The 8486-nt window shown below is 37.3% G+C and overlaps 1 non-coding gene across 1 annotated transcript; it reads left to right on the forward strand.

Moving 5' to 3' along the window:
* The first annotated feature begins 902 nt into the window (after positions 1 to 902).
* On the forward strand, positions 903 to 974 carry TRNAE-UUC (transfer RNA glutamic acid (anticodon UUC)). Its single transcript has one exon. It is a non-coding gene; the product is annotated as a tRNA-Glu (tRNA).
* Positions 975 to 8486: the final 7512 nt, after the last annotated feature.

Genomic DNA, 8486 nt, shown 5'->3' on the forward strand with positions numbered 1-8486 from the left:
CATAGGACCTAAGAGTTACGTTGGCCACAATGCATCTCAAGGACGGTAGCGCTCGAAGGTGGATGATATAAAAAATGGGTCATGCACCATAAACTCATGGGAAGACCGTTGATGGAATCGATGCAATCGACGCTCCCCTTGATGGGTTGCCAATTAAAGACCTGACGTTTGATGTTGACTCTTTTGAAGAAAAAGCCACACGATCGAACACCTCGAAATGCCGGCGACCGAAGCCCCGGTGAACGGCGGCCGTAACTATAACGGTCCTAAGGTAGCGAAATTCCTTGTCGGGTAAGTTCCGACCCGCACGAAAGGCGTAACGATCTGGGCACTGTCTCGGAGAGAGGCTCGGTGAAATAGACATGTCTGTGAAGATGCGAACTACCTGCACCTGGACAGAAAGACCCTATGAAGCTTCACTGTTCCCTGGGATTGACTTTCGGCCTTTCCTGCGCAGCTTAGGTGGAGGGCGAAGAAGGCCCCCGGTAGCTCTAAGAACTCTATTATACGACCTGAGAGTTGAGGGCTACAGAAACTTTCTCATACGACCTGAGAGTTACATTAGCCACAATGCATCTCATGGACGATGCAAAACTATGGTAGTGCTCGAAGGTGAATGGTATAAAAAATGGGTCATGCACCATAAACTCATGGGAAGATCGTTGATGGAATCGATGCAATCGACGCTCCCCTTGATGGGTTGCCAATCAAAGACCTAACATTTGATATTGACTCTTTTGAAGAAAGAGCCACACAATCGAACAGCTCGAAACGTCGCGGTAGCCCTGAGAACTCTAACACACATAGGGAAGGACGTGTCGAAGAGTTAGACATTAAGCAAAAGATCATGCAAAAACTCTTCAGCGATCTGACAAAATACTTCAGGACATTTACATAAAAAATCCATTGTCGTCCAGCGGTCAGGATATCTGGCTTTCACCCAGGAGACCCGGGTTCGATTCCCGGCAATGGAATGTTATTTTCTTATTTCATTTTATTTTACAGTTTCTATCTTAGACTAAAAAGACTTTTTATGAACTTCGTACCTTTGTCAGAGTTATGTTATAGATATTTTGTTCAATTTCAAATGGTTAATGCGATAATCCAGTCGTTTTCGAGGTCTCTCTTGTTGAACGACATCATGGTTGAAATGAGCAGGTGATTCAAATGGTTAATGCGATAATCCAGTCGTTTTCGAAGTCTCTCTTGTTGAACGACGTCATGGTTGAGATGAGAAGGTGATTCAAATGGTTAATGCAATAATCCAGTCGTTTTCGAGGTCTCTCTTGTTGAACAACGTCATGGTTGAGATGAGCACTCGAGTGAGTTTGACAAGTTGGGCTGTAGAGAACCACACCTCAAGCCAAGTTCATGTGGGCTTAACAAACTTAAAATCCAAGAACACAACCCCTTAAATGTAAACCGGGATGCTAAGGAATTAAAAAGCTTTATTTTTTACGTAGAACAATACTTGAAGGTTACTGTTACTTGCTCATAGGACCTAAGAGTTACGTTGGTCGCAATGCATCTCATGGACGATGCAAAACTATGGTGGCGCTCGAAGGTGAATGCTACAAAAAATGGGTCATGCACCATAAACTCATGGGAAGACTATTGATCCAATCGATGCAATCAACAATCCTTTGGATGGGTTGCCAATCAAAGACCTGATGTTTGATGTTTGATGTTTACCGTTTTGAAGAAAGAGCCACACGATCGAATAGCTCGAAACGTTGCGGTAATTCTGAGAACCCTATCACACACATGAAAGGACGTGTCGAAGAGTTAGACATTATCCAAAACCTCATAGTAAAACTCTTGAGCGATTAGACAAAAGACTTTAGGACAACTACACCAAAAATTCATTGTTGTCCAACGGTTTGGATATTTGGCTTTCACCTAGGAGATTCTGGTTTGATTCTCTGAAATTGAATATTATTTTCTTATTTCTTTTTATTTTATAGTTTCATCTTTTGTCACCAATTATATTTAAACTTTACCTCTTTTTGAGAGGCACTTTAATGGTCAAGTTCAATAGTATCTTAAATTAAGACTTTTATGAACATCGTATCTATGTTAGTGTTATGTTCTAGATATTTGTTTCAATTTCAACAAGTGGGGTTGAGGTGATTCAAATGGTTAATGCGATAATCCGGCTATTTTCGAGGTCTCTCTTGTTGAACACCATCATGGTTGAGATGAGCACCCGAGTGAGTTTGACAAGGAGACTCGAATTTAAACTTTACCTACGTTTGAGAGGCACTATAATGGTCAAGTTCAATGGTATTTTAGATTAAAAAGACTTTGTTAGTGTTACTTTGTACCTTTGTTAGTGTTATGTTATAGACACTTGGTCAAGTTCAACAAGTGGAGTTGAGGTGATTCAAATGGTTAATGTCACTTTATTTGATTCAAATTGTTAATGTGATAATCCAGTTGAATAGTTACAGGTGCGGTGAACGTGGAGATTAAACACGTGACCTTCTGAGCTATCCCTGCTAACATTAAAAATAAAAATTCATAAGTAAAGCTATTTCCAATAATTCATTATATTTTAAAAAGAAATAATAATCAACTAAACTATAAGGTGCAATGAATGCAGATCGAACCAAGACCTTCCAATATTCAATCTAATGCTCTCCCAACTAAGCCATCCCAGATAACATAAAAAATTAATAATCACAAGTTTTAGATTGAATAGGCAAGTTATGCAACTTAGTCAACCTATGCCAGTTGGATAAAAAACGGTATTTCCACTAATTCATTATATTTTAAACATAAATAATCACTAATTTTGGAAAGAATAGTCAAATTATGCAATGTGAACCAAGTGCGGTGAACGTGGATCGACTGACCTTCGGATCTTCAGTCTGACGCTCTCCCAACTGAGCTATCCCCGCAATCATTAGATATGAAAATTCATCAATAAAGATATTTTCGCTGATTCATTGAGATTTCAAAAGAAATAATGACTAATTTTTTTATTGAATAGTTAGGTTATGCAAATAGAAACAGGTGCGGTGAACTTGGAGATCGAACACGTGACCTTCAAATCTTAAATATGACGCTCTCTAAACTGAGCTATCCGTGCTTACATTAAAAATGAAAGTTTTTAAGTAAAGATATTTTCGCTAATTAATTTAAATTTTAGAAAGAAATGATCACTAATTTAAGATTGAATAGTCAAATTGTGCAACGTGAACCATGTGTGGTGAACGTGGATCGAACACGAGACCTTCAAATCTTCAATCTAACGCTCTCTCAACTGAACTATCCACACTACTGTTAGAAATGAAAATTCATCAGTAAAGGTATTTTCGCTACTTCATTGAAATTTTAAATAGAAATAATCACTAATTTTTAATAAGATATTCAAGTTATCCAACTTGTATAAGGTGCAGTGAACTAGAACACGTTAGGTATTTCCGATAATTCAATGAGATTTCAGAAAGGAACAATGACTAATTTTAGATTGAATAGTCGGGTTATGCAACTAGAATAAGTTGCGGTGAACGTGGAGATCAAACATGACCTTCAAATCTTCAGTCTGACGCTCTCCCAACAGAGCTATCCCCGCTAATATTAAAAATGAAAATTCATAAGTAAAGGTATTTCCGCTAATTCATTATGTTTAAAAAAGAAATAATCACTAATTTTAGATTGAATAAGCAAGTTATGTTTTTAGATTGTATAGTCAGGTAATAAACTTGTATTAGGTGCGTTGAACGTGGATAAAACACGTGTGACCTTCAAATCTTCAGTCTAACAATCTCCCAACTAAGCTACTCTTGCTAACATTAAAAATGAATATTCATCAGTAAAGGTATTGGGTACACTTCTGGAAATTCAACAAAAGGCAATAGTATTAGACCGAGATGCCAGATTTAAATCTCGCTTCTGGAAAATTCAACAAAATGCATTGGGTACGCAGTTATAGTATGACATTCCACCCATAAATAGATGGTCAAACAGAAATGCTCAAGTAAATATTGGAAGACATGTTGAGGGTATATGTGATGGATTTTGCAGGAAGCTAGGATAAGTACCTACCCCTTATGAAATTCGCTTATAATAATACTTGCCAAGCCACCATAAAAATGGCCACATACGAGGTTCTTTATGGACGAAGATTTCGATCCCCTATCTTTTCGGAAGAAGGGGGGCAAACGACAACTATTGGGCCAGAGCTGGTGCAAATTACCAACGCCGCAGTCCAGAAGATTAAAGCTAGGATACAGACCGCACAAAGCCGAGAGAAAAGCTATGCAGACCTAAGGCGCAAGGACATGGAATTGTAGGTAGGGTGAAAAGGGGAAGCTAAGCCCTAGGTTTATCCGTCCCTTTGAGATATTAGAAAGGATTGGATCTGTGGCCCATAGAATCGGGCAATGCCCAAACTTGTCTGCAGTACATAATATCTTTCATGTATCCATACTACGGAAGTATACCCTAGATCGTTCGCACGTACTGGCTCATGAAACTCTCTTCTTGAGAGATGACCTAACATATAAAGAAGACCCGATTCAAATAATGGACAAGAAAGTCAAATGATTGAGAAACAAGGAAATCTCTCTCGTTAAGGTCCGATGGAAGAATCATAGAGTAGAAGAATCCACTTGGGAAACAAAAGGCAAATAAGAACCTTGTACCCTGACCTATTTTAGAATAAGCACTTTCGATGACCGAAAGTTTTCAAAGGAGAGGAGAATTTGCAACACTCAAGGTCTCCAATAAGAGACAGTGTATAATCCCTACTAGGTTGTATCTAGAAGCAAAGAACAAGTAAAATTGAAAAAACATTTAGAAAATGGTACTTTTTCTAATTTTTATAAACTTCCCGAATCATTAAATTTTTTATAGAATAAGAATTACAAGGTGCTTAAAAAAGGAAGGCTCTGATCGGAGAAGACTTTTCTGGCAGAAGATTCAGAAAAATAAAGAATGAAATTATAGAAATTCTAGACGTTTCAATGGTAGTGTAAAATCCGTCTATAAATTATGAATTAGGGTAGACTATTAGGGGCAAGAAGCAAGCTTAATCGAGTACCCAATCGAGAGATACAAGTTTTTTGTTTTGGGGTATCGTGTTCATGGGTTTACCTCGAATTCGAGAACTATAGTCCACTATTCATTTCCAAACTGGTTCCTGCACCTTCTAAATAAGTTTACCCATAAGTTTGGTGAAGGAAAGAGGTCCTCAAAGTGCTAGTAGGTTTTCACACGAATTAGTCCACGTTAGGTTACCCTCTAATGTTTTCCTAAGCAAAAACCTCAACTCCTAAAGCCTAACCGATGACATTATGTATAAACCTAGGTTCATCAATAATCCATGTACCAAGTACCGAGAACTATGTGAATAACATGCTAAATAAGTTGCTAGGATCCATACCCATAAGTAACCATTATCTACATTACGATGTGTACTAAAAGGCCCCTATTCCTCTTTAGGTAGGATGTCCGGCAATATGTATCATGAGCTGGATGTTATGATAGGCCTACCTTTCCCATCAGCTAAATGAGATGTCCTGCACAACGATTTACCAGTAGGATTACATGATTATGACGACACCACTCATGTGTTCATGGGGAGAAAATTGAAGGTTATTTTAGGGGAAGGTTTTCAGGATCAGTATATGATACATAACACGATGACCTCTAAGTTCTAAGATCCTGAAAACATAACAAGAAGTAATATCCTAGCTTAAGGTCGCGATTAAAAACCTTCTAGTAGGCTACTTACTAAGTTTTACTCACTCCATGTTTATCATTTTTTTTTCAAATAACTAAGAGTTGGTCGTGGATGAGTGGACTTTGGAGTGTGGGCTATGGACTAACTTCTATTTTTGATCTAGTATTTTTTGTTCTTCTTTTGAGTCTGCTTCTTATTTTGTGTTTGTAACGAATATGTATATGTAACACCCCAAAAATGAAGGAAATTAGCTCCCATAAGAATAAGTCACTCATGAAAGACCCAAAGGATAGAAAGGAAAAAAACTTAAAGGATTAAGTAAGAACAAAGGACTTAGTCAAGTCACTCGTGTACCCTAACAAGTGATTTCAAGGAGTTAAAGGCCTTTTGAAAAGGATTGGAGAGGAAAAAGTAAATCAAAAGGGCAAAAAAGTCATTTTATCAATTATCAAGAATCTTTCCGGATTTGTAATTCCTTATCTAGAAGGAAACTCAAGATTCAAATTAAGCGAAAAATGATCAAAAAGCGATGAGGAATTTGTAGAAAAATTATGGATTTTTCGAGAAAAATAATAATAAAATATTCGGAAAGTGGCAAATTACCAAAATACCCCTAGAAGAATGGATAACTACAGAAATGCCACTCTAATTAGAATCAGAGAATCTACCGTGACCATCCGAGCAAAATCCTTCGAACTCAAATTTCAACCGTCGGATCTCCTCCAAAATTTGATATGATCTAGAACGAACACGCACGGATCATCACATCCAACGACTAGTATTCAAAGCCAAGATCGGTAAGGATATGATTGGAGTTGATATCTCTGAAAAATTATCCAGAAAGTTCGATCTCTAAATAACGAAGATTCTGGAGCTCTCAATGTCGATTTAAGCTCCTCTTATAAAATCTGAAGTAGGAGCAACAATACGGAATAAGAATCGAGAAAGGTCGATCCCCCAATCAAAGGCAATAAGCGTTTAGATTCTGGGTCTCCTACTCTCAGATTTCTTCCAAATTCGAGAGCAATCCTCCACCATTTCTCAAAATTTGATATTTTCTCGAGTTTTCTCAATTTTAACCCCATTCTAGACCGATTCTCATAGAAAATCTTATGGTTTCAGAAACTAGACACAATAAGGAGTATGTGGAAGGAAATTTAAAAGTAATTCAGATACTGGAAGCTCAAGAATGGACGTCCCAAACGTCGACGATGAGGCAAGTAGCCACCTTGGACTTTTTGTTAAGAAATACTTGTAGAAATTACTTAGATTTTCATATGAACCCTAAACCAAGTATGAATTAAGGATATATAAAAAAAAACCCAAAGAACCGTGAGTTAAGACCCTGAACCGATCAAATAGCTCAAGATTTAAGTAACGTTAAAATTGATGGTGTTAATATAACACATGCAGAAGCAATTTGGATCTTAGGCACTTTTAGAACATCAAGGTTTTTCACCAAACTTGGGAGGGATTTTGTATATATGAAGAGAGTGTTTGTGAGAGGTTTTTTCTCAAGGTTTTTCACCAAGAATAAGACCTTCAATGTTAATTCAAATTTGAGCTCACCAAATTTTGACACTCAAAATTCCACTCAAATGTTTGGGATTATGTGGCAAGCATGCATGTTTGAGTTAACCAAATTTTGACACTTAAAATTCCACTCAAACTTGTGGGGTTTATTTGGCAAGCATGAAAGTTTGGTTAAACCAAATTTTGACACCTCAAAATTCCACTAACATGTATTTTTCCATTAAATGAAGTCAACATTTTGACTTTCTTCATTTTAATTCAACCATTAATTTGAATAATTAATTTCAAATTAAAGTAACATTAAATGATTAATTAAACTATTTAATTAATATTTAATATTAATTCAAATGCCAATCCCAATCAATTCCGACACATAATTGATTAAGATATTTAAATCTTATTTAAATATCTCATATTATCTCTTTTTGTTTAATTCCTAAATAAAACAAAAATGCAGTTAAATATATCGTATATATGTAGCGCATATTTCCTAATTTGAATTCGAACACTTCGAACTCACTCGTCACACTGTTCTATGGTTTAGTCCGATATGAGCTAGCAGAGGGACCTAATGGACCTGTAGATCATGGGCTCCAACGATCCAAGATTAACAGGTTAAACTCATTAACCTAGTTAACCAACATTTGTTAACTACTAGGACACTCCACTATAGCCTAGTAGTTGCACTCCCTTCACTATAGATATATTTCTGTCCATTTGATATAACCATGATTAGTAAGTCGATCCTTCACAGGTTGTTCGTAACTAGACCTGGGTCAATTTACCGTTTTACCCCTAAAGTTACTTCTTGTTCCTTATGTCTCACTGATCCTCTAATGAACAATTGGTTTGTGGTCCAACCAGTAAACCGAATCCCTCTTAGGCCAATGGGAGGGTGGGGCCCCTTGTTCAAGACCTGGAGTCAGTGCTTAAGGGAACTACCTCTCTTCTATCCCTAAAAGTGGGTAGGAGTGAATTCCATCTTGCACCCCACGTCCCCAGCCATTCACCCAGTCTTACCCCTGAAATGGGAGGCTTATTGAGTCGGCGAACTAGAGTCACTCTCACCCATGCAAATCTAAGGATAATTCCGAATAAACAGGAGTTCATGGTTAGCTCAGGATTAAAATCGAGTTACCTAGGTTATCGAATGAAAAGAAAATCAGTCTCAATAGTAAACGACATTATAAAGTGAGAGTGGTTTTCTTCATGGTCCGATCTTATGCAATACTCATTGCATAGGACGCCCCCACTCACATGTCTC

Source organism: Cucurbita pepo, chromosome 16 (assembly GCF_057944985.1).
Source record: "Cucurbita pepo subsp. pepo isolate OVF chromosome 16, ASM5794498v1, whole genome shotgun sequence".
NCBI lineage: Eukaryota > Viridiplantae > Streptophyta > Magnoliopsida > Cucurbitales > Cucurbitaceae > Cucurbita > Cucurbita pepo.